Source organism: Ascaphus truei, chromosome 7 (genome assembly GCF_040206685.1).
Source record: "Ascaphus truei isolate aAscTru1 chromosome 7, aAscTru1.hap1, whole genome shotgun sequence".
NCBI classification, from domain to species: Eukaryota; Metazoa; Chordata; class Amphibia; order Anura; family Ascaphidae; genus Ascaphus; species Ascaphus truei.
Window position 1 is genome coordinate 95,846,279 of NC_134489.1, and position 27,459 is coordinate 95,873,737.

Sequence of the window (27,459 nt, forward strand, 5' to 3'; positions counted from 1 at the left end):
ATTCCATCTTTAGGCTGAGTTCCCGCCAGCGCTGAGCGGGCGGCGCTTGCCGCGGTTACTTACACATATATATATATATAGATATATGTAAGTCCCCGTGCGCGCTCGTGCGTGGGCACACACGCTCACCGGCGCTCGGGTAAACAAAAAAAACTTACTTTGTAGCGCGCTCAACTACACGCAATGCCCCCCCCCCCCCCTGCGCACCGTAAATACCAGGACACCCGGCGCTCATGCTTGGAGCGCTCTCCAAGTATGAGCGCACTCAGCGCCAGCGGGACTCAGCCTTATGCTTTAGGTCCCAATTGTGTTATTCCGTTAGACATAGGACTTGGGGGGTGGTCACACTGTACTGGGGGGTGGAGGGGGGTGGGTGCTCAACTCCCATCCTCAAGCCCCCTCACCCCCCCAATAGGTCATGTTTGCAGAATATCCATGCGTTAGCACAGGTGCTTAATCAGAGGCTTAGTCAAAGACTGCGCCCCCTGTGCTAAAGCAGGGACTGATTGAGACAGCTATGCTGAAGCAGGGACATACTGGAAAATCTATTGGGGGGTGGGGGGTGGAGGTATGAGGACTGGAGTTGAGCACCCCTGTTCTTCAACACAGGTTTTCCGAAGTCAATTATAATAAGACCCCCACATACAATCCTTAAAATATATCTAAAAAAAAACATATCTTAAGAAGCCACCTGAAGAGATCTTTAAATACTCCTCTTTGAAATGCACAAAGAACGGAGTCTGTGAAGTTACAAACGAAAAGACTCCTCACTTGAAAGCTCAGATATCTTACGAACAAAGCCGAGACATAAGAAATGCTCCACAGTAAGGAGGAAACACGTACAGATTTTCACTGTGAAGGAATCATCCCTGTAACCAATATGTTTTTGTTTAACAAGTTGAAGTTTTACTTTTAATGTAAAAAAAAAACAAAAAAAAAAAACAAGTCAATTTTGGATTCAAATACCATTTAAGGCCCTTAATCTGTAACGGATGAATAGTGCAAATTTGGTACGATCGCACAAAAAGACCCACGGATGTCAATGGGGTTTTCCCTGCGATGGCACAAAATCGGTGCTGTTCGCATACAGTACAGTATTTCATACATACACACAACACGGCCGCCATGTTTATTAAAGCAGACCTATGAGGTTTGGGTTCCCAATGCCAATGTAGATCCTTTTCTATTTTTATGAACTGATAGCCACTGATCATAAATTGATATCCGCCAATTATTTGTAATAGTAGCCCAGATTGTCTTTATGTGTATATGTATAATTTCTCTCTGTTTCAACTAGAAAACAAACTTCAAATGATTGCTGTTAATGGTATACCGGTAAATTACTTCAATATTTAGAAAACCTAAATGTTCCAGTCTCCTTGATTATAATCATACTGTAATTAAACCACGCACTGCACATTTTGAATTGTGTATGAATATACTCTTTCAATCTATTAAAGTTGCATGCCAAGCAATATCCTACATGTGTTGTTTTTTTTTAAATAAATCAGTCCTGTACTATGAGAAAATACTGTAGCATTTAAAAAACAAACTCTGAATGACATTTTTTATGTACTATAATGTAATAAGGATTTTTTGGTTCTATAGCAACCATTTACAAAGTCACATCCCCTTCCTCTTCTGAAATAGGCTTCTGGCACACCCCTTTTTGAGCCCTGCCCTTTCTCTAGCAATGCACCAATTGTATCTAGCGACTATGTGATGACAAATAACAAGCGCAAATACCGTATCGTATTATATCAAGTGACCACACTTGTAAGGGTGAATATTAAAGCAAATAATATTTCATACAGTCCTCTGAAAGGGGGCTGCTCCTTGAATGGACTCGATCCAAGTCCAGAAAATGGTATAGAGGCAAGGGGTCAGGAGGGTACTCGCATCCGAGAGTATATAAAAAAGAAAAAACACAGATAGTGCAAAAATGTTTGGTTGCCTGTGATATGATTAGAGTAGACAATATGACAATCCACCCATATTCTCCGTGAGTGATCAAGGCTTTTTGGTTATCAGGAGTGACCACTTCAGATGTACAGTAGGTTTCAGCAATGATGTCCATCAGCATACAGTCGTGCAAAGGGACAAGGGGAGAAGAATCCCATATGTGAAAAATGGGAGAACACAGAGATAGTAACTTGCAATAATGCTTTATAACAGATACAAATAAATATACAAGTTTACACTCACAAACATATAATGGACTCGGGCATTGGGACCGCCCAGGGTCAGGCAATGGGGACACGCAGCACTTCCTCCTTCACTGGTATTCCATCCATGGCGGCCGTCCACAATGGAGTTATACAGGAAGAGGGAACTTATTCCTTTGCCAAGTGTCACCAAAGTTTACCAGCAGCTTGATAGTCCTTCTATGGTCTGTGCTGTCCACCCTACGCGTTTCGCTTGAAATTGGATCTTCCTCAGGGGTTTAGACCTAAACGTCTGTATTCTATTTTTCACATATGGGATTCTCCTCCCCTTGTCCCTCTGCACGACTGTATGCTGACGGACATCATTGCTGAAACCTACCCCTGAGGTGGTAACTCCTGATAACCAAAATGCCTTGATCACTCACGGAGAATATGAGTGGTTCTTTATATTGTCTAATCTATCACAGGCAACCAAACTTTTTTGCACTATATGTGTTTGTTTTTGCTTTTTTATATATTCTCGGATGAGAATGCGCTCCTGACCCCTTGCTTGTATCTAGTGACTGCCAGGTCACATGATCTTCCCCACAGAACTTTGCATCTTTGGTCCTCTTCTGCTGCACTGTCAGACATTTAGTGAACACCGAGTGAATCTTTGTCGATCGTTTAGAGGAGAATGGACTGATCAGCATTATCATTGTGTGGATTGTATTGATGCACAAATTTAAGTGGGGAGGGGTGGAACAGCAGCTTGGACTGCTGCTTCAAACCAGATACGTACAATTCAGTGCTTTTAAAAGTTACTGTAGTCAAGTTGTGCTCTCATATAGACACACTGATGAACACTGTAACAGGGGCAAAAGGGTATCAGCCTGCAAGGAGTTAATCCCTGCCTGGAGAAAGAAGGATTAACAAACCCAGCTGGGTGTGTAAAGCTTTAAAATGCAAGGGTTGTGCAGCCGACAGGGTTGCTATGCCTTGATGGCAGAGGGGCACTGGGTTTGACTGTGACATATATTAATATGTCCTGTTTGTATATATGGACTTTAACTTGCTGGAGCTGAGAAAGAGGTGGATTTTGAGTTGCTGATTAAAAGCCTAAATGTACTTTTCCAAATGCAAGTCTCCTGTCATTACCTCTGCGTGCATCGCCTACGGACACAAAAATGTTATTTTAGTCAAATGTTCAGTCTGACTTTTCCCACTGATCTCATATACTTTGTTGCAAAGGAAAAGTCAATTTTTGTGTAACCCTTCCCTGCCCGGCTCCAATGGAGTTTACAAGTTAGGGTGGTACTAGCTTCTCAGAGTGCATACCTTAGTCAATACTGATGGTTCCTGCGGCTTTTAATGGATATAAGATAATATCAGTACCCTGTCCACCTAGGGCACCTACCTCACACTGGCATACAATGGCCTAACTTCTACCCCTTAAATATATAAACTCTTACTATGGTGCTATACCTATTAATCTATTCCTATTTAACTGTACATGTATAACTATATTACAGTGAGACCTCCCCTCAGTATACTCTCCAGAAGACTGAGGTAACTCTCTTCCCTCCCCATAGTCATCCTTCAGTTCAGTCAGGGGCGTAGTTAACACTCCCTCTGTGATTGGGCCATCTCAGTTCTCACTCTGCCTACTAACCCCAATGCAGGGGGGGGGGAGGGTGTAACATTAGTTTTTGGCCATCAAATGTGATATAGTTATAGCCATGGCTGGTCCTGGCTATCTTTCTGCCTTCCTGTCACGTAAGCCCTAGTAGCTACATGCAGTGGCAGGCTATCCTGTGGGTTTACTCAAAGAAAATGTTGAGTTACCCTCACAGACTTTGTCACTAGATACTAATATGACTGCAACCAGGATATTTGCAAATGGATAATATGAGGTTTGTATGCTGGAGTATGAAGTAGACACTGACTGTCACACACAGATAATAATAATCATAATAATATGTTCTTGTATAGCGCGCTAGTTTTATGTAGCGCTTTACAGAGACATTTTGCAGACACAGTCCCTGCCCTGTGGAGCTTACAATCTATGTTTTTGTGCCTGAGGCACAGGGAGATAAAGTGACTTGTCCAAGGTCACAAGTTGCCGACACTGGGAATTGAACCAGGCTCCCCTCAGTCAGTGTCTTTACTCACTGAGCTACTCCCTCTCCCTAAAAGTTTGAATCGAGCATAAGACGTCACATTTTACCTAACTGACTATTTGTGAAGTCACATATTGAATCTACAGTAGAATGTCCTAATGGCCATCATTTCACAAAACACACAATTAAGAGAATTCAAACAATTCAAGTGAAAGTCTGTTATGTTGGTTTATTATTGTTCAGTATTGACAATAAATAACATTTTAAGCCATTTGTTTTTCCTATTCATTATTATTCATTTTCCAGTGAAAACTTAGTGGATTTGTAATTGTTTGAAGAAGAAAAAAAAATCATAGGATGCTTTTCATATGCGATTTGTATCCTTTTTTATTATCTAATTGTTTTTGAGATTTCTTTAAGGAACAAAATTACCATTTGCATGTGAAGGAAAATACTTTCAACTGGAGGTTACATAGCATAAAACGACACCATGATATTGTACCTGCAGTTTCCCATTTATAATGATGGTGCAAATAGCTGGTTGTATAAAGCAAAAACAGCAATTGTTTTATTCGGCTAATGAGATGAAGGACATCTAATAGGGTCAAACATCTGTAATACTGAATTCACTGACGTTCTAATAAACAAAGTGGTCTGTTGCAGTAGCTCTGTATGGAAAATCAAGACATTCTATGTTATTGTAAATAGGATTTCAGATACTTTCCTCATCCCCAAAACTGATTGTGTATTGCTAGCTCTAGTATATTCCAAAGTCATCCAGGAAACGCATCCACTTCACGTGGAATGCACATTTTGGGATTCATTTGCATAATCTCTCAATAGTAATACAACTCAACCCCGTTATAACGCGAACCGTTACAAAGCGGATCGTTTATAACGCGATGCAAGGGTGGCTCCCATTTTTCGTATTTATGAATACTTTACAACACGATTATTGGTATCTTAAATACTTTATTGTACAATGCATACAAGTGTACATTATTTCTAACGCGATCCGCTTATAACGCAATGTGATTCTTTGGACCCCAAGCACAGCGTTATAAGGGGGTTGAGCTGTACTTGGGTTGGATTAAGCCCATGAAGAATACTTTGCTACTGAACAATAACCAAAGCTCAGGAGCAGGCGATTGCCTGGAACATATTGTGCAGGACATAATTATGAAGAATTGTAGTTGTATTTTGTAACACAACTTTGGTGAATATTGCAGGAAGTGGTGGGAGAGAATCTAAAATGGCTCTTTTAAATACAGTTCTTTATTACAATATTCCCCAATTATTGCTATCCCAAAGGGAGAAGCGCAGGGATTCACTTTCTGTTTTTCTTATAAATACAGTACAGTATATTGTGCTAGAATCTGTTATAACAATTGTACTTGTGCTAATATGTATGTACCATACAGCAATGTTAGAGACTTGTGTCAAGGTGATAAGCGTGCTCACATTATGTTAGTGAGTAAAGTAAATGAACAGCAGTCTCAACCCAGATCCCATTTCAGCCGCCATATTTGTGAAGATATGTCGTTGAAGTTACATTTGTTTGTAATTCCGGGTCATCATATCAAATGCTTAAAAGATCTACTTGTTTAAATGTATCATATCTGGATGTTTTCTTTCTATATCTTTAATCATGGATGCATTCTGAATATCTGGTCTAACATTCCGATTTATTTCTTCAAACAGGTATGTGTCTGAGCTGAATTCTACCATCAATTGCTACAGAATGTAAAATCTAATCAGTATGTCTGTGAGAGTTGATTAGGCAAACCCCTCCAATAATTGTTAGTCAAGTGGTTGTGTTTTAGAGTATTTAAGACCATCCATCTAGGCTGTGAAACCACTTGGCTGTGAATCCCATCTTAAGTGTCACATTTAAAGTGTCTGGCAGAGTTAATTTTGGAGTTGCAGTTGGAGGTGTATATTAGAGGAAGATCTGGACTCTGCACAACAGCAACTTTGCAACTGTGAGAATTTAACTTTCCAAAAGCTGTGATTCTTTGTACTCTTTCTATCCTCCAGTACCTGCGAAGTCTCTCCTCCTGCATCTCACTATGCCCTCCCTACTGCTTTTTCTGTTTACTGTTTCCTCACTCCTTTGTGAACGTCTCTGTTCTCTCCAACATCCCCACTCCCAACTGAACCATTATTTATACACCTCTCCCAACAACTTCTTTACCCCTCAATAAAAAACACCCACACAAATCCTCTATTCACACCTTCTATCTGCTCCTTCCTGCTGCTGGGGATCTCCCCTAAGCCTGAAGCCAGACATACACACCTTTGTAAATAATTCCATCACAATTTATAATTCCTTTTAAGAAGCATACAGCAAGAAAAAAGATCACTTGTGAGCACATTCACATCTCTGCAACCCTGCTTTTCACCATTATCTCCAAGCATACAATGCTTCCACTGCAGCTAGGGATTCTGGGAAATGACATGCAAATGGGCACACATTGTCACCTTTTGCTTCAAATCCATTTTAACATGGACCCCTATAAACTAATGCCTGCCTTATTACACATCTTGTCAGCACAGCCTGAGTTAAAGAAGTGCAGAGCCAGTTACCCTACTCACAGAGTTTTTTTCGACCTTTTGGGTCTCATCAGTGTGAAGCTGGTTATACTGGCTCTGCACTGTGAAGCTGTGTTTCAACCACACATTAAATAAGTTTTAAGAAGCAGAAATTTAAATATCAAAGGGGTTATGCTTCAAAAGGTATACTGAACAGCTAAAAATGCAGAATAGTGTTATTACGGTGTTACTGTATGTAGCCCATAGACCCCCACCCGGTCGCAGATCGGACCCCCTAAGGTGTACTAAGGTCTGGCTACGTGTCTTAGTGTGTGCATACCTGCTGGCAACAGGAGGGCCTGAGTCTCCCGCGATGGTATGGGGGATGTGAGGATCAGGTTTCTGGGGTGAATGCCTCCGTCTCATTTAATGGTGCAGCGCCTCCATCTCTGGTAAGCCCCAAGGATGAGGGGTGGAATCCTTCCAGGGAGTCCCCCACTCGGGGACGAGAGATTCCAGTCTCACACAGTCTTTCTTAAAAGCAGCAGGAGCTCTTTATTGTCACAGCAACAGAGTAGCAGTAACAACAGCAACTAGACTGTCACTCAGGTACAGGGGGTTTTCTTCCACACAGGTCTGCTCTCCCTCAGGATGATATCTTTGTTCCTGCCACCATCCCAGGTAAAAGGCACCCAGGGTGGGGCTAACTCTTCCCTCACCCCCTAAGCAGGGTGAGAGGCATTGGTCCACCTCCCTACACTGTAGTTCTACCAGCCCTACTCATAGGCTGCTCCTTCTCCAACTGCAAGCTCATTACACTGGGCCCGCCAGTGTCACACTCTCTGCAGACTTACTAACACTTCTCCCTCTTCTGACAGAACTGGCACAGACTCTCAACTGCCACACTAAATAGGCTGTGCACTGCCCTTTATGATCTCAGCAGGCCCCTCCCCTGTGTCTCTTGCCTTAGACACAGGGTCAGGTGACCTACCTCCACCACTCAGAGCAGCGCTTGAAGTGTGGGAAACCCATGATAACTTCTGGCAGCCTGCCCTTACCAGGGCTTATACCAGAAGGAGGAAAGACATATAGCCCAATTTCTTACCAAGGCTACTGTACATGTACATAATAGCTACATTTGAATTATGACAAACAGCAAGTGTTTGAAATTGTTAATAGGTCCAGCCACCTCCGCCTTCATGCAGCCTTTTCCAGAGTAGTAAAAGGATCATGAATTAAAGATTATAGTAATTTGTATATTACAAACCTTCATACAGAAACTACAGTACATTATTGTGGAAAACATCACAGGTTTTATGTATGTAGCCATGGCTGGTCCAGGCTATATTTCCTGCCCCCTGTCACATAAGTCCCAGTAGCTATAGGCAGTGGCAGGCTATCCTGTGGGGTTTACCCACCTCATGCAGGCTCTTTGAGTGACAGTGGTGGAGGTGAACTGGGTCTGTGAGTAGCCAATCGGTGCAGACCTTGTGCCCTCCCCCTCTGTACTAGAGATGAGGAAGCCTAAATTATAGGCAGTTCTAGTTCCTCCCGGCTGGGAGTGAGACAGGTTCTCAGCCCCTTAGGTGGTTGAGGTGAAAAGATCTAACAGACTGCAAATCCTCAATTGAGAGAAGCCAGGTACCATCCAGAGGCCAGGGGCCTATCCTGAAAACCCTATGCATACGCTGTAATAACAACTGCAGTGGCTGTCTCAATAAAGGATCCTGTTTTATATACCTCTGCCTAAGTTACAGTCTATTGGGTAGAGGTATGCTTGAGAACTGTCATGGTGGGGACTGTCTTCAGTACACCTGGGGCCTGCTATGACTGGAGGCGCTGTCACCATGAGAAGAGCCTGAAGGTTCACCAAAAGCCTGTCCTGTTTCCCCATACCAACGCAGACCCTCAGCATCGCCTGGATCCTCACAGGTATTTAGTACCATGACACCTGTAGCTTTAGCAAGATCTCCCAGAGGGGAGTCGCGGGGGTGGAAGAAGCGCTACATGTATAATGTGTTTTCAAACTGCTGTATAACTGTTCAGCATATTTTATTCAGGGTGAAACAAATTCCTTTTAAATTGGCGTTTTACCTGCTGGTTGTATTATATTACCTTGTGCTATGAGCACATGACGATAACCTATTTTTGCGGTTACAGTTTTGGACAAAGAAAAAACATTGTAATGATAAATCAGAAGTAAAATCATGCAGAGAATGAGAATGCCTCAAATGACTGAAAATAAGGCACTGCTGGATTAAAATTATACAGAACAAAAATGTACTCTTAGCACAATGAAAGATCAGTTCCTTTTTTGTTTTGCATGTGTTCAGCAGGTGCATGGGTTTTTTTTACATAAAGATGTGGCATCCTTAATTGTTCCCTCTGGAGCGATATTGTGGAATATTTTGTTATGTTCTACATTAAACCACTGAAAACTATGGGAACTCAGTGATATTTTGCATTATAACTGGATGTGTTATCTGTCGAACAATGTCACGTGCTACATCTGTAATGTTGATGAATTTTTAATAATATAAATTTGGTAACTATTTGAGAAAAGACTGAATAATAATGAATAATCATTAATAATGCTTAATCTGCTGAAATACATGTATGGGCCCAGAATGACTAAACAGGGCTAAGTAGCATGGCACCTCAAATTAATTGTTATTTGTGCATAATGTTTTAGCAGAGCCCCATGTACCAATAGGGATCGGGGATCATGATTGCTGATGAGGAATAACTTTATTTAGTAAGGGGTTAATACATTTGGGCAGGAAAGCTTGGCACATGGAATGTTCTGGAAAGTTGTTGCTATTGGCAGGTTTGGATAAGTGGGAGGAGCTAAAAGGACAGTTGGGCTAACTGACAGAGTCAGTGTCAACCATTTTAGGTTAGCACCAGGAGAAGTAAGTTTCACAGCTTTCATATATATACACATATACAGTACATACATACACACACATATGTGTGTTCATGAAATCTTTTAATATTACTGTGAATTATCTATATATCTATATATAAATCACATTATTATTACAATATTCCCACACTTTTCCCCTATCATGAGTGGAGGGGGTAATCCAGCCAGGGGTGCAGTTCAGGGTGGTGTGTGTGTGTGTGTGTGCGTGCGTGCGTGCGTGCGCGCGTGTGTGTGTGTGTGTGAGTCCTGATGAAGGCTATTGTGGCCGAAACGTTGGTTTTTCTTTATGTAAAATAAACACCATTTGGTATTGAAAATATTGCTTGGAGTACCTGAAATAAGAGCAGAGGTTAAGTCTGATCGAGGTGAAAGAAAAAAGCAGTTGGCAAAGACGTTTGGAAATTGGTTGCAAGGCTTTGCAATTTTGGCAAGGGTTATTGGTGAAAACCCTCCAGAAAAGTGCTCTGCAATGTTTTGCTATGTGGATAGGATTTGGGGTGCCTATAAAGTCTATAGTGGTATGGCCAGGTGGAAATATGATGGTAACATTTTCGCCAGAGATTAGCAGAAAAGCCTAATTTAAGATGCGGCGTAAGTGACGGGGAATTATGGTGTCATTGATGACGTCTCAGAGGCTGTCTCCCTTTCCAGTTGTTTCTAGCACCTCAGTTTAAGGAGGGTCGGCAAGGGGAAAAGTCAGGGTTTGCTGGCTCTTTGACGAGAACCATAGTAGGTGGTGCACTGCATGCAAATTTAGGCACAAATGTTCACACTGAGGCGGGGCACAATCAGCGACCATATGTTTCAGGAAGAGAAAGACAGGATTTAGGAATACTTATGGAAAAGGGGATGCCACCAGTGAACGTCTGCGAGATGGGGCCATGGCTAGACGTACCCCAAGAGGGTGGAAGCAAGGACCATAAGGGAAGGTTTTTGGATTCATTTTGAAGAAAGGCAGCCCCTGTATTTTGCAGATTATGTAAAGTCAATTTATAAAAATGAGAACAATTGTTGAGAATAAATGGTTTGCAGAAGTTGCGTTAGGAAGAATGGCTGGTCCTTTTGAGGAAATTCCAATTTATAATTTGAGGATTTCACCTTTGGGTTTGGTACCAAAGAGAGAAGCAGGAAAGTAAAGGTTAATCCAGCACCTACCATATCCTAGAGGTGAGTCAGTCAACAATGGGATTGATAGCAAACATTGCACAGTTAAATATACATATTTTGACAGGGCTTTAGAATTGGTTAGAGGTGCTGGAAAAGGAGCTATGTTAGCCAAGACAGATATTATGTCAGCCTTTTGTTTGTTACCAATGCACCCAGAATGTTTCCATTTCAGAAGAAATGTTTGTTGATAAGTGTTTACCTATGGGTTGTGCTATATCATGTTATTACTTTTAAGTTTTTATAGTAGCTCATTTATTGAATGGGTTGTTCGACAGGAAGTGGGTAATCCGTCAGTGTTACATTACCCAAATGATTTCTTATTTGTTGGATCAGAGGGAAGCCCACTGTGTTATCAGCTGATGTGTACGTTTCAAGCCGTTGCTAAGCGTTTCGGTGTACTGTACCACTAGCAGAAGAAAAAATAAAAGGTCCTATGTTATCGTTCTTTCTGTAGGTATTTCAATGGTTTTTAGGCTTCTGGCGGACAAGTCGGCTAACTTGACAGTTCTCATAGAGAAGGTGAAAGGTTCAAAGAAGGTGACATTGAAGCAAGTGCAGTCGCTTTTAGGGCATTTAATGCTTGCATGCAGGGTAATGCCTATGGGATGGATTTTCTGTAGGAGTTTGTCGTTGGTAACAAGAGATGTGAAGAGTCCTCGTAATTTTATTCGGTGGAAAAAACAGGTGAAGGAGGATTCGAGCATGTGGCAGACTTTCTTGGCAGGCTACAATGGGTGATCTTGTTTTCAACAAGTAGAAATAGTGATCAGGATTTATTTACAAATGCAGCAGGATCAGTTGGTTTTGGTGCATATCTTGCAGGAGAATGGTACGCAAAAAAATGGCCAGCAGTGAAGGTACTTTCTTATTGCATTCCGATAGTTCTACGGTTAACAAAGTATCAGTTCCAGAGAGTTTTTAGATTCTGTTTAAAAGCATCGGAAGTGTGTCCGGATGATTTCAGCACTCATTCGTTTAGGATTGGTGCAGCAACAGAAGGCGCAAGAGTGGGAGGTTATGAAAGTGGGACTCAAAGAGGAATAAGAGTTATGTCCGGACACACTTGATATAATAGTAGTTTATTTTTTGTATCGGTAAATGATTTTTCATTTAGGAAGGGAGTCTCCTTCGGTGTGGATTATCGGGCATTCCTACGTTTACTGGGCAGCAAAAAGAGCCGAAAGACGATGATATTGTAGGAATCTTGGTATAGATGAAGCTAGGGTAATATGGAGAAGAATTAGGGCTTTACGTTGGTTTCAGTTATTACCTGAAGTCCCGGGTATTAGACTGTTAGTCAATGGTCCGGTGATTGTAGTTATTCATGCTGGGGTAAATGATTTGGGCCAATTTAAGATAGTGGAGCTAATAAATATAATCAGACATGACCTAGCAAGATGTTTGGAAATGTTATCCAGAATATTTTTTTGGTAGAAGGCACGGAACTGGCTAGCTCTAGAAAAATGTAGACGGAAGGTCAACACTACAATATCGCACTTTGTACGCAAAGTAGGTTGAGTGGCTGTCAGACACACGGAGTTAGAGGGAGAGAATGGAAATATTTTGAAGAGGGATGGGATCCATCTGAATGATATCGGATTGGACATATTTAACACGGGTCTATAGGATGTTATTGAGAGAGCGTTGGCTCTGTATGCGCGTTGAGTCTATTCCAGGTGTATCATGGACTCACTAATGGCGGGATGTCCTTGCCAGTTGTATGAGTTTAAAAGCTGATGGGGTTTTTGTTGGTCATATGCGGCCTTGGAAAGGTGGTGCAACGCCTTTAGCTTTGCGACTTGTGTGGCGCAAACCTTTGAATGAATAAAGTTGATACATGCTCGCTGGCCTTGAAGCCAGTGGCTGACATATGTTAAAATGTGTTCAAAATGGTTGTGGATGGCAAGGACTATCTTGGTTTTAATAAAATGCTATGGCTTTTTTTCATCCAAATACTTCTCTGACTGGTTACTATGGTGTTGGGTGGTGATAGCTTCTGTTAAGGTGTACTGAGGATTCAGCAATCATGTGAAAGTTTACATTGCTCAGGAATGCCAAAAATAAACTGAAATTAAACATTTTCAGAAGATTTTGTGGCTTTTTTTTTTAACTCAGCATAACGTGTTTCTGTACCTGTTTACAAAAATCCTGGTATAAACTGAAAATGTATTATCTAACCCTCAAACATATGTTGTATTGATTTAACACACTTGTAAAAAATGTGCATTAATATCTATGATATATAGCCATGGCTGGTCCAGACAATCTTTCTGCCCTCCTGTTAGTTAGTTCTGATAGCTACAGACAGTGACAGGCTATCCTGTGGGGTTTAACCCCCTCCCCCCGCCTCCCCCTCACGCAGCCTCCCTGAGTGGCAAGAGAGGAGGTGATACTGGGTCTGTTTTGCAGCCAATCATGGTGCTGACCATGTGCCCTCCTCTTTTGCATTAAGGAGGATGCATTCTAAATGATAGTCAGTCAAGCCCTTCCCGTCCTGGGGTAAGGCAGTATCAGTTGGTGTTCCCTCCCAGTCAGGGAATCGAGAGGAGCTCAGCCCCTCCTGGGTCTGATTGAACCAAGATCTGTGCATAGCACAAGGCCTCAACATTATCTGCTAGCCAGCACCAGCAGGTAGGCCTGAAACCCATTATCCACTAAATGCAACGCTGTTATACAATCTGCAGTGGCTGCATCAAATAAAGATTATTTTTATATACTTCTATGTCGCAGTCTATTGGACAGAAGTATAGGAGAAAAGAAATGTCATGGTAGGGACTGCCTGCAGCCCTGCTGTAGCCTGCTGTGACTGGAAGCGCTGTCACCAAATGAAAAGAACCTGAGGATCACCTAAAGCCTGTCCTGTTCCCCACAACATCACGGGAGCTCATCTCTCCTGGACCCTCACAGGTAACCAGCACCCCACAGACCTGTAGCCTAGACAAAATCTCCCAGGGGGGGAGGGAGAGGAGAGGGGAGAGCAGTGCTACAGATACATAAAGGTTTCCTAAATCTATACTGTGCTTCGAAGGTTATGGTATAGCATAGTGATTGCGCTCTTCCTGAGCGGAATTCATCATTGGATGCACCACCCAATCTGTAGGCAGAGTCTCTGTGCATACAGATTCCACAACGGACATGGCTCTTGGAAGCAAGTGATCTTCACCCCAGTTGGCAGAGGGGTGAGCAGCGCATTGCAAAGCCTTTCTGGCAGCCAAGGGATTAAAATGTATCTGCGTTTTCAGTATTTGCTTCTTCTTCTAATATACTTGTATGGGCAGATCTTAATCTGCTCTGTGGAGCACTAAAAAAACCACTGTAATGACTTAATGGAGGGCTTGGCTGCTGTCTTCCAGGTATTTCCACATTCCCATTACTGCCAGTTATATGGGTGCATCTTAATGAATTCATTCTTTGGATGCTGCAGGGAATGTGAAATTGCAGGGCAACACCGTTTTTCAGGCCCACTTCACCAGTGAAGGGATCGATCTAACATTATGCAATGACTTCACTGTACCTTGTCTGTTTGATAAATTACCTAATTTTACTGTCACCGTGTTGCTATTTTAAGACATGCCCATTTCATAGAAAATGCAGAGCAAATGCACTAACTCATTTCCCATTTAGTGGGAAATAGAAGAGTATAATGTGTTGTGGAAAAAAAATAACCTTTATTTTACAGTTACCTTGAAATTGAATACATTTTAAAAGATATTATTTGATAGTAAAGTAGCAACTTTAAGAATTCCTTGGCAATGAACAGTAATGGACTGTCAAAAGCACCATATGAAATGCTGTCACATAGCTGGGGTGATGTATGTGTCACTAGGAGAGTAATGACAGTATCTTAATACGGCACATGCTCTGTATGCAATTGCTTTATTAATCATTTGGTTGTCTGCTTTAATAAAGTATTTTACATAGAACATATCAAGTGAAATCTGAGCGGTTATGTATTACAGAAAACTATTTGAAGGGTTACCAACACAGGAGAGTGAAGATTATATTAATACAAGTACATTGTAGTTGCTAACCTCAATAAAATAGATATACTTGTTTCTTTTTACATAGTAGTCGATTACTACAATTTGGTTTTGTGTTAAAAAAAAATAACATTTGTTTATTAACATGATTTTGTTATGAGCCCAAATACATGGCAATCCAGTTAATAACTTAGTGTATGTTTCTTGCTTTCATCCATCAATACAATCCCTTCCAGGCCGTTCTCGGGACCTGTCACATTTCTTTTCTATACAAAAACCTACAGTTTTTTTTGGAACTCAAAAATGACATTTGAATGGAATTATTATGGAGTGAACTAGAGGAACACCAGAAAAGTCCTAAAAGTCAGAACTAATTAAGACTGGCTTTCATGTTAGATCGCTTCTTCTGGAGAAAGGTCAATCTCAGAAGATTCTGCTACACAGATCAATTAAACTGAGGAGGATTTATGATAGCAGTAACAGATGGACTCAAAAAAATTGTTTAAATAGTTTAAAACTCACCAAGCCTTTTTTGAAGATGGTGATAGCTACAGAATTGCCAAATATTTTCCCCTCATATTTTCCAAAAACACTTGTAATTACTGCGGTTGGAGCTAGATATTATAACAAATCTATAGAGATGTAGTTATTTATTTTGTACTCTACCTAAAACAATAGTTCCCATAAAGCAGGACTGCAAGGCTTTATAGTCTCACAGACTGATGTTATGCTTCCTGTGTTTTATTTGTAGGGAGTTTTGTGGTGTATGTTAACCCCTTTGGTGCCTGAAAGTATTCCTATAACAATGCTCGTCTACGATAGGACGCCGACCTGCAGAGCTATGGTAGGGGTATATGATCACCGACCGGAGCCAGGGGAGAGAGTCCTGTTAGAGTAGTCCCATAAAGCAGGACTGCATCCATAGCACTAGGTTTTCACCATAGCCATGCTGAGACCAGATATTTTGGTCTTCCCACATCCCCATCAATAGATCAGCATAGCTAGGGGCAAACCTAGTGCCCATCGCCATGCCCTTAATCTGTAAAAAATAATTCTTCATTAAACCAAAAAAAATTGTGAGTTAATGTGAATTTAATTAACTTGATAATAAAAATCAATCTGTGCATCCGTGTATGTGTCTTCTAAATGTAAAAAATTATGTGCTGCTAAACAACCGTGCTCATGATCAATAACTGTGTATAATGTATTTATTATATTGGACGTATAAAATTGAGTCTTTCAGTTCCATTTCTTTTCTTTTGAATTTATATATATGTTCAATTGTATTAGATCATTTTTATATAATTTTTATATAATATTTGTATATTTTATATTAATACCAGGTTCTTAACTATTTTATTTTCTATTTTAATTGGCTTAGCACCTGATTATCTTAGTGGAGAGACTAGTTCTAATTTGCATAGCCTATCAGGACCTTGCAATCTACTATTTATGATGTTCAGGTGATGTCTGAGTCATGCCCCAGAAGAAGTCTAAACTCAGACGACACTAGTAAGGTGAGGATCTCTTAGTAGATCTCCCTATTTTCTGTTATATTCAGGACTTTTTAACTGTCTTTCTATTTGCTACAAAGCCTTATTTAAAGGCTATTGGGACTGTTATATCAATCTCGGAATTGAGCCCTGTGGCTAATCGCACTGAGTGAACGGAGCCAGAAGTATCCCCGTTTAGGGGAGTGACGTCACCATCAGAGGACCCGCGCATTACAGCTGAGCAGTGAAGCTTCCGCGTCCGAGCACACAGACGCAGTGAGCGGTTCCTGAGATTATCAGCCCCTTTGATGCAGCGATCTGAAAGCATTTTACTGATATGCCTGTTATTTCTGCTACATTGTAAGTAGCCTCTGTTGCTTGCGCAATAATTTTATTCATAAACGTACTTCACCATATTGGTATTGTTTTCATTTATAGGTTCATCTCGTTGTGGAATTCAAATATAGGACTTGTTCACGTATTTGTATATCCATGCACCTGTGTCTCTGATTTGTGCCTTTTGTGTTTTTTTTGTACTATATATATATTAGTGCAAAACTATTCAAAATGCATTTAGAACATTTTAAACCTTTTCCCTAAAAAAATGATTCCCCGAGAAACATTTTGACAAGTCTTAAAGGGCTAATAATGGTGCTAAATTAGAAAAGCTTTCAGCAGAATATCTCCAGAACGTGAGGGAAACATGGTGTGTGCCCTCTTTATAGTCTCAACTGTAAACAAATCTATCGATTTTACAGGACTTCGTGAACTCACGTGATAAATTAAATTCTAATGCACATTGATTTAATGCTTGGCAGATTGCCCGCAAACTCTCACATAGCCTCAGCTTTATTTGCAAAGTGAATGATGGGGTTAATGTTGGCATGGTTCCCACCTCCCAACCTCATGCAGAACTTTGGCACATCTCTGTGAACATGGCAGATCCTGTGCTCAACCTCGTGTGGCTTTATCAATATTTACCAACTGCGCAATGATGAATAAAGATATGTTAAAGAATGGCGACTGTCACTGATGATGCAACAACAAAGCGGAATGAGAGCCAGTGTTCAGATCAGTCTCTGTCTCAATTTGCCAGGGCACTTTAAGTCTTTGTGCCTCCCAAACCTACTAATCGAGTCATATGTCACTTTACATTGAGGATCAAGAAAGCAGATGTAGTTACAGTAGCTTAGTTAGGGTGTGACTGTGAACCGCAATGTGACTTGGCCCAGAAAATTAATATAATCTGTAGCATCTGTCACTTTAGGTGCCGTAAGCATTCCCTCTGTTGATTGTATGCAGTCTTGGCCACCCTCTGTTTTAACACTTCGGTTTTACAGTTATCCTGATGGATATGGCAATGGCAACGGATTTAATAATAACTACGTACAGGGCTGTGAAACGGCAGGATAAAACTTGAAAGCAAGGCCTACGTTCACAAAGGTTGATCGAATTAGCGTTACCAGCTTTTAACGCCAATTTTACTCTTAAATCTATTTCCTAAAGCCATATCGCCGAGAAAGTGGTGATAAATTAGCGTTAGTTTTAATGCAGTGTGTGGAAATGAGTAATTAACACCAAATTACTTATTTACATGTTATTCACTAAAATGAAGATATCAAACTACTACCAAAAATATTGACACATTTGTATAACCTATCCCAGGCTGGCGTTAGGCCTATCTTACCAATGTATATAATGGCCACCATATACACAGGCAGAATAACACTACTCAACTTAGAACAAGTGATAAAAATACATAATACAGGTATAAATACTGCAGAACAAAATAATAAATTAATCCCTCAGTAGCCAGAAAGCCATGGTCAACCCATGACTAACTGACTGCTTGGGCTAATAAAGGCTTTATATAAATGATAAATGTTATGCTTTCTGTGTTTTATTTGTAGGGAGCTTTGTGGTGTATGTTAACCCCTTTGGTGCCTGAAAGTATTCCTATAACAATGCTTGTCTATGATAGGAAGCGGACCTGCTGGGCTATGGTAGGGGTATATGATCACCGACCGGAGCCAGGGGAGAGAGTCCTGTTAGAGTAGTTGTAGTCGGGATGCATGCAAAGGTCAAGGCAGGCGGCAGAAATGCAATATCTGGGTCACAGGCTGGGGTCGGCAACAGGGAATCCACAGGTAACACAGCCAGACCTGTAGACAAACAGGAACCTGGAACAAGACTAGTATAGAGGAACAGGACTAGTGTACAGGGCATAGGAACTGATGTAGTACCGGAACCCACGGAATAGAATACCATGTTCTGGCTCGGGCTGAGGCTGGTTGCTATTTAAGACCATGGAGCAGGTGTAGCCAATTACTCACTCCAGGAAGAGGTTTGTCAGGTACCAAGATGGCCGCAATGGCCATGTAAAGGCTTGTTCCAGAAAAATTGTTAGATATGGAGGCAGTTCCCGCTCTGCTAATATATATAATGTGGGGGTGGGGGGTGCATATGGGGATAAAATATGATAGTAGACACAAAGTATTCCCTCAAAGACATGCACTCAACCTCTCTAATAATAGGACTCTTTACTGGAAAGAGATGGAATTCCATCTCCATTAATACATAATTAATTTTATTTAAACAAAAGAAATCAGTTTTAAAACCTATACGACGTTAGCGCTTTGAAAACAAGTTTCCACATATATTCTAGTGGACTCGTTATTAGGCATGCTGCCCTTTCTATGGGTGATTTGGAATAAATAACCACCTAGTGTGTAATATCACAAATGGAAGGGATGGTATATTCCTAATGCCATAAGTTAATAGTCGAAGTAGGTAGGCAGAGCACAGTCCAATGACATCCAGAGCAGGAAAAAGATAAGGAAGAAATATATATCATACTGTCTGGGTTTATATTTGTGCATCATAAGTTGCGTTTGTCAAGTGGACATCGCTTGGTGCATACCCATTTCAGTTATTCACAACACTCATTTGTGGACGTCGCATAAGTATCTGGACACTTATTACTACATTCATGTATGCACACAAACCATATTGGATTATCTGAGCACCACATCCTACTGCTCATAAGTTAATAGTGCCTATATACATATAAATGTGTGTGAAAAGAATCCCAGAAAAGGATACCTGCTGAATGAAAATGCTCAAGCAGATATGCACTTTTAAGGGATATGTTTAAACTGCAGTAATAACTAAAATGAAGTCTGCAGTTAGTGAAATGAAATGTGGCAGAAGGTGTAATTCCAGATGGCAGGTTGAACTCCTACCATGGAGTAATGTTACTCATAGATGTTATAGTAACCCATATCCCTAACTGTGTGAAGTTAGTATACGTAAGCTAATCCTAATATTTGCCTTCACATAGACGTAGCTAATTAGTTGTGGCGTAGGGTGTTGGTACTTTCTGCCCTTTATATTTGGGAAGATATATTTGCCACAAATTACTGTGAAGCCACAACTGCAGTCATAAGTTGTTGCGGTGTGGGGACACAGTTGGCCTATACATTGTTGCAAATCCTCACATCACAACATACTCCAAACTCCAATGTGTGTATTACAAGTTCAGGTACAGGCAGTTCTCGTTTTACAACGCTTCGCTTTACAACGAATGGCTTATCCAACGCTATGCAATGCATACCTATATTCATTTTTACAACGCCTAAACGGCTTATCCAACGCTCTTACAACGCTTTTTATATAATATTATATATTATGTTATATTATATATATAATACAGTATATACACTATATCATTTATGTGTGTGCTGCATCTTATTGCCTTCGTAAAATATTTGGTGTATTTTAGTGTTAAAAATGCCTTCAGGAACGGAACCTTTCATTTAAACAGTGTTCCTATGGGAAAACGTGTTTCGCTTTAAGACGTTTCGCTATCCAACGCCATTTTGAGTAACGCATTGTGTCGGATAACTGAGGACTGCCTGTATTTACAAAATGTAGCTACCATTGGTCAGTGTAATAGTAAACAAAGTTGCTATTTTTTGTACTGCTGTTCAATATAAAAGTAACCCGGCAACTCTCACTGGTCTCTAGTGGATGGTTTGATGGCCCACATCTTGATTGAACTATCTCGGCTTTAGAGAAGATTGTTTACAACGTAGTGCAATAGTTTACCGCCTATAGTCATTAATCTTACTCAGTTAGAAATATATTCTTGCGGTCAAAATGTGTTGATGAAATAATATTGTTCATTAATCGGCATTAACAAAAACACATCGACAGTTAATTTGTTGTAATATGGAAACACAACTCTCCGATGAGGATCACGTACAGGTTGTGGAGCGCTGATCGGGTTACCCGTATCTAGCTTCCCTGCTGCCATAGGTAAGCATCGTAGAGTGGCTGGCGACCAATCACAGTGCGGATGCTGCTCACGAACTAGTCAGGAGCCGGGGGCTCTTCTGCGTTGGCCAATCAGGGCTGGGGGCCTTTATAAATTTCAGCAAAGTCCCACTGCTATTTCTCTCTATTCCCTCATACGTGCTTGACTTGAATTTTTGTAGAACTTATTTCTCTAACTATTAACCAGTTCTCAGGACATTGGGGCGATAGTTAATTACGAGTGCACTCGTTTAACGAAATAATCCAGAATCTAACATTTTAGTCCAAGCTTTTAATTCATGTCCTCTAAATTCCCAATTCACATTTCAGCGCTCGCATCTCCCGCCCAAATAAAACATGATCCCACCTTCTGCACTCTGCTGATAACTTGGAAATGTTGGCAAAAATTACACTAGTGACACTTCCTAGATGTTTCTTTGCATGTTGCTAATTGCCTTGTCATCCCAATAACTATAAAAGCTGCACTGCGGTTATAGCACTCTCTCACCTTTAAAAGTGTCAGACTAACCTCCACTTCACAATGCTTTTTACTATAACACACAGCTGCTAATGTGACCGTTTTTTTCAACATCTTTTGATGCTACCAAGGCCTTACCTTTGGGAGGCAAGTGCTAATGCAAATTACATGTCGGAAACGATGCCTTCTCTGATGTCAAGTGGTTAAAACCATCCATGCATGGCTGATCTCCAGCCACCGTTGCACTTTCTCTATTAATGTTTAAGAATGCAGCTACTTTAGAAAACGTGAGTTTAAAGGTCTCAATATTTGATAATATGCAAATTGATTTCCATGGCGAAAATAAAAATGTAATCAATTGTAGAAAAGATGCAACATGAGTTCTTTATTTCATATGTAGGTTGTTGCAATATGCTTATTTATACTGGAATGTACTAGAGAGAGCAAGCTGTTTTCCAGTAAGCACCAAACTACCTCATCATGTAACTTCTATAATCGAGCTGATTCTGAAAATATTCCACAATGATCAGTCCCCATTAATTGGCCACACGAATTCATTTAAATGTGGGTATTATGCAGTAAATAGTGTAGAGTTCAGTTTGTATACGATGATAGATTCACTGCCTGGTAATGAGCCGCACTGTAAATCCAAGCATTTAATGCTTAATTAGTGAGCACCTATATTTTTTCTTCATCATTATCTAGAGCTCTCTATATTGCACTTTATGCGCACTGAATTTACAAGCAAAACATGTTTAAACGTCCCTGTAACGGTAGGGGGTAGCTAGGCTATATAATAAAGGTTAAGCCCTCTGGTTACCCCTGAAACCATGGGGTCCCTGGTAGCTACATAAGCATCATAATCCAGGGACCAGGGATAATACTGTAGATGTGAAAAATAAAGTGACCCCTGCTTTTTTCTGCTTTCATGTTCATATGTGTCAGTTTTAGGGGGGCTATTAGGGTAGAAATACAATTATTCTGTTTGCAGGAGTTCGGGGGCCAAAGTTACCGGTAGTCCTTTAATTCTCCCTGGTGAGCAGGTATGATTTGCCGGTACGTGGGGTGAATTACACCGGGGCAACCCAGTGTCCCCCAGACTCCTGGATTTCACCCAAATATCTCAAATCCATTTCCTTTATAAGTAGAAGGTTCCCCAATGTGTATACTTTATTCAAGTGTACTTTATAATGTTTTAGACATTTGCTATAAGACCCTGTAGCCCATGTCCGTCCGTCCCCCCACCAGGCACAGATCGTGCCTCTAAGGTGTATTGAGGGCTGCCTACATGTGTATGGTGGTGCATACCTGCTTGGAACAGGAGGGCCTGAGTCTCCTGCGTTGGTGTGGGGAATAACATGGCCAGGCTTCTGGGGTAATTGCCTCCATTCTTTAGTGGCTCCATCTCTATAAGTCCCAGGGATGTGGGATAGGACCCTTATAGAGAAAACCCTGGTCCCAGGGCGAATGATCCAACTCTCACACAGTCTCTTTGTGTAAAACAGCAGTGTCTTTATTGTCTCTTAGAAAACACACAGCAGCAGTTCATTGGCAGCAGTAACTCCAAATGTAGGAACACGACAGGGTCTCTTCCTCCACTCCTTATCCTCCAGGAATGTACCCTGCAGGATGGCCTGGTTGGGGCTGCAATACCCCTGCCTCCACCCCCAGGGTAGGCCCTATGGGTGAGGCTAGATGTCTTTCCCCTCACCCCCTGAACAGGTTGAGGGGCATTGGTCCACCTATATAGTTCTGTCCGCTCTACTCAGAGAAGCTCTGAGTATCTCTTCCAAGCACTCTCAGCATGGCTTCTCCTGTCACCATACAAGACTGCCACTCTCCTCTCAGATTCTGACACACCAACTCCACAGACTGACATCCACCGACTGACACAGACACACACAGGACAGCCCACTAAATAGATCCAGCCCTGCCCCTTGTGATGTCAGCAGACCCTCTCCTCTGTCTCAGGCCTGCTACAGAGTCAGGGGCCTACCTCTATCACTCCAGGCAGGGATTGGTGAGGGGGGAAAACCCATGGTTACTACTGGCACCTGCCCTTACCAGGGCTTACTTCAGTAGGAGAAGGATAAGTAGCCTGCTCTTACTTACAGGGGCTACAACCCTATACAGTCAGCCAGGGCATCAGCATAGATGCCGGCATGTCTGCAATGTCTGTAATGAGTCTGTAGTTCAAAGAGGAGAGGATGTCCAGGGGGCGAGAAGACCTTTGGTGGGCGAGGAAGGGGGAATTGCCAAGTCCGGATAACAAAGGGCACCCTGTGGGGACACCTTATATATCTGTCAGACTTGGTGGAGCCTGCCCAGCGGGTGGCAATGAGTTAGCTGGGGGAGATACAGCTCGTAGGCACTTCTCCCATTGACTAAATCATATTTCCCGCTCACCCGGCTTGTCGAGCTGGCTTGGCATGCCACCTCCTCCTCTGACATTAGCCCAGAGACGAGCCCCTGTTTCTATTGGATGGCGGGGAGGAATTCCCACGCTCTGATTGGTCGCTCCTCCTTCCTCCATGCTGAACATAGCTCAGCGGAAGGTATGTAAGGAGAAGCCCAGTCAGAGAACCAGACGATTTTGTGGCTTGAGTCGATGAAGTTAGGGTGGGATTTTCAAAGTTGCTCTGTTCCAAATAGCAGGGCAACAGGCTTCATTTGAAGCTAGGAAAGTCTGCCCTACAGAGACTAAGCCAGACATGAGGACCAAGTTCTCATTTTATAACGTACTGTAGCGGTCGCGGTCAGGATTTCTTGCTGAAAACAGTTCCAGGACTATCGGGACTAGGTCCCGGTCAGGATTTTCTGCTGAATCTCGGTCCATGATGTCGTGAACTAGGTTCTGATCGGGGTAAGTCCTTGCAAGCGGGCACCCTGCACCAAGGAAAGGTTAGATCGCAAACCCCAGACCCCAGTAAGTGTGCATATTTCTGTATTTTGTGTTTTGTTGTATTTCCAAGGTTTTATCCAAATAAACCCCATTTTATTTCACTGCCTTGTTTTGCCTATTGAATGATCCCAAAAATATAAATGTGTTAAAAGATCTGGTCTACTGTGACAGTCCCCACTTTTTTTTGGTGAGATTAATGAAACTTTTAGAAATGAAGAACACATCAAAACTAGATCATGTTTGCAGAATGGGAGATGTTAATTATCCGGACATAGACTGGAGCAATGAGATTAGCATTACAACTAAAGGAAACCATTTTTTGGTGGGTGCTAAAAGACAATTACATGATACAAATTATTGAGGAACCGACCAGGGGAGGGGCATTATCAGATTTCGTAATATCAAACAATGTAAAAATAATATAAAATATTCAAGTCCGAGAACAATTGGGAAACAGTGGTCATAACATGGTCTCATTTGAAATAAATTATCAAAAAACATATTACACGGGTTCAACAAAGACTTAACATTTTAGAAAGGCAGATGTTAATAAACAGTGGAATAATCCACACGAAATACATTGGGATTCAATTTTTGCAGGAAAGAAATGTGGAAGATAAATGGGCAGTCTAAAATATTGTTAGATAAGTACACTTACCAGTGTATACCTTTTGGGTAATACATCTAACTGTGGAAGAAGTGCATAGGCGGCTTGATAAAATTTAAGTAAATAAAGCACCTAGCCCTGATGGCATGCGCCCAAAGGTTCTTAAGCAGCTAAATTCTTTAATAGCCAAACCATTACATTTAACATTCAAGGACTCCATTTCCACAGGCTCAGTTCCACAAGATTGGCATAAAGCAGATGTGGTTCCTATATTTAAAAAAGGAGCTAAATCACTACTGGGGAATTACAGACCTATAAGCCTGACATAAATAATGGGGAAACTACTTGAAGGTTTAGTACGGGACAATATTCAGGAATACCTAATGGATAATACAATTATTAGTAATAGCCAGCATGGATTTATGAAGGATAGATCGTGCCAAACTAACCTCATTAATTACTTTGTGGAGGTAAGTAGAAATTTAGGCCACGGTAATGCAGTTGATGTGGTCTACTTGGAATTTGCAAATGCTTTTGATACAGTTCCACACAAGAGGTTGGTGTACAAAATAAAGCAAATTGGACTCGGTAACAAAAATTTGCACTTGGGTTGAAAACTGGTTGAAGGATCGACAAATGAGAGTTTAAGCCTTTTCAGGTTGGGCTAAACTATTAAGTGGAGGACCTCAAGGATCGGTACTGGGACCCCTGCTTTTTAACTTGTTTATTAATGCCCTTGAAGTTGGCATAGAGAGCAAAGTCTTCATCTTTGCTGATGATACTAAATTATGTACAGTATGGTAGTAAAATCAGAGCAGGATGTAATTTCTCTCCAGAAGGACTCAGACTGGAAACTTGGGCAGCTACATGGCAGATGAGTTTTAATAAACATAAATGTAAAGTTATGTATCTGGGAAAAAAGAATAAACAGGCAACTTACAAATTATATGGGGCAAAATTAGATCAATCAATGATGGAGAAGAATTTAAGAGTGCTTGTAGACAGCAGGCTTAGCAATAGTGCCCAATGTCATACAGTTGCTGCAAAGGCAAATAAGATCTTATCTTGCATTAAACAGTGTATGGATGGAAGGAATGGAAGCATACTTATGCCACTGTATACAGAATTAGTAAGACTACATCTCAAAAATGGAGTACAGTTTTGGCCACCACTCAGAGTGCACTGCAGAGAATAGTCAACAGATTAATAAAGGGAATGGAAAATCTGATTTATGAGAAGGGGCTAGCTAAATTAGATTTGTTTACATTAGAAAAGAGGAATCTAAGAGGAGATATGAGAACTATATACAAATATATTGGGGTCAATACAAAGAGATTTCAAAAGAACTATTCATCTCAAGTGTAATACAAACAACACAGAGTCATCCCTTAAGGTTGGAGGAAAGTGTTCTTTACAGTGAGGGCAGTTAAAATGTGGAATTCATTACCCATGGAGACTATGATGGCAGTCTAGCCATGGCTGGTTCTAGTTACCCGTCTGCCCTCCCTGTCATGTAAGTCCTGGTAAGTGCAGGCCGTGTCAGGCCCAATCTTGGGTTTGCCCCCCCTCCCACAAGCAGCTTCTCCAAGTGACAGGGGTGGAGGCGGGATATGGTCTGTGTGCTGCTCAATCCTGGGTGCAGACCTTCTATCCTCCCCCTCTGTACTAGGGAAGACGCAACCCTAAATTAGTCAGTCAGTGAGTACTCTAGCTATGGAGTGAGTACTCTGTGTTGCAGTCTCACCCTGCAGGGTGGGACTATATGATCAGTCCCATAGGTGGACTGTGAGATATCAAAGGAGGAGGGAAAAGGCCTCAATCATATTAACTACTACAGGGACCATCCAGAGGTCTGGGACTTAGAGAGAAAGCTGTATTAATAGGCTGCATCAGTGGATGCTGAATAAAGATGCTCCTGTTTCAATTTACTCCTGGCCTGAACAAAAGTAGCCAAAAAGACCAAGCACTACTTCCCAAAGGTGAACAAGAAATGATCAAACAAAGCAAAAGGAGAGCATTCCCATTAAAAAATGAAGGTAATTTATTATCAGAATGGATGCAAGCAGCATACACAGGGACACAAGCCCCCACTTCACCTTACTACAGTGCAAGTGGGTTACCACCAGTTGATTGGTAGTTTAAGAGATTGCCTCATACATTGATACCTTAAGGGTATTCCCTCTAAAGGGCATTATTTATCTTAATTGAAGATCCTTGCATACATGCTGAGCATTACACAATTTGTTTAAAAACTACTCCTGGCCTGCGTCTACAGTCAATCAGGGGGTGTATGGACTAGTTCTCCCGTAGGGACTGTCTTCAGCAAAGCTGAAGCCTACGGCAGATGGAGGCACTAGCACCTAGAGAATGAATCAAGCAGCTACCTCAAAAGCCTGTCCTGTTTCCCCAACACCACCGTCGGAACCTCAGCTCTCCTGCAAGCCAACAGTTATCATGCACCATTACATACTGGGTAGCAGGAATATCTCACATAGGGTGGGAGAAGCAGCGCTACAGCAGATACAATAGATACATTCCAAAAATGGTTGGACATCTTTTTAGAAAGGAAAGGTACACAGGGATATACCCAATAAGTAATAATGGGAAGAATGTTCACACAAGCACCCAACTGGGTGCCCAGCATTCATTGGTAAATAATGAATACATGGCATATCCAAATAAAATATATTAATTATTTAGCTACAGTATGTGTGCTGGGAACCCAGTTGGGTGTTTGTGCAGATATTTGTAAGGGTCTATAGTCCCTCTCTTGTTCCCCTTGCACCACCATCACTA

At 41.4% G+C, this 27,459-nt stretch overlaps 1 protein-coding gene and 1 long non-coding RNA gene across 4 annotated transcripts in view; one reads left to right on the top strand and one right to left on the bottom strand.

Moving 5' to 3' along the window:
- The window catches only part of THSD7B (thrombospondin type 1 domain containing 7B), a 395,203-nt gene that overhangs the window by 146,623 nt on the left and 221,121 nt on the right, over positions 1-27,459 (bottom strand). The window lies entirely within an intron of this gene.
- Positions 9,665-27,459, top strand: part of LOC142499709 (uncharacterized) — a 76,359-nt gene continuing 58,564 nt past the window's right edge. For all 3 annotated transcript variants that reach the window (XR_012802717.1, XR_012802715.1, XR_012802716.1), the window contains exons 1-2: positions 9,665-9,708; positions 13,620-13,796. This is a non-coding gene — a long non-coding RNA (uncharacterized LOC142499709). The remainder of the gene's footprint in view (positions 9,709-13,619; positions 13,797-27,459) is intronic.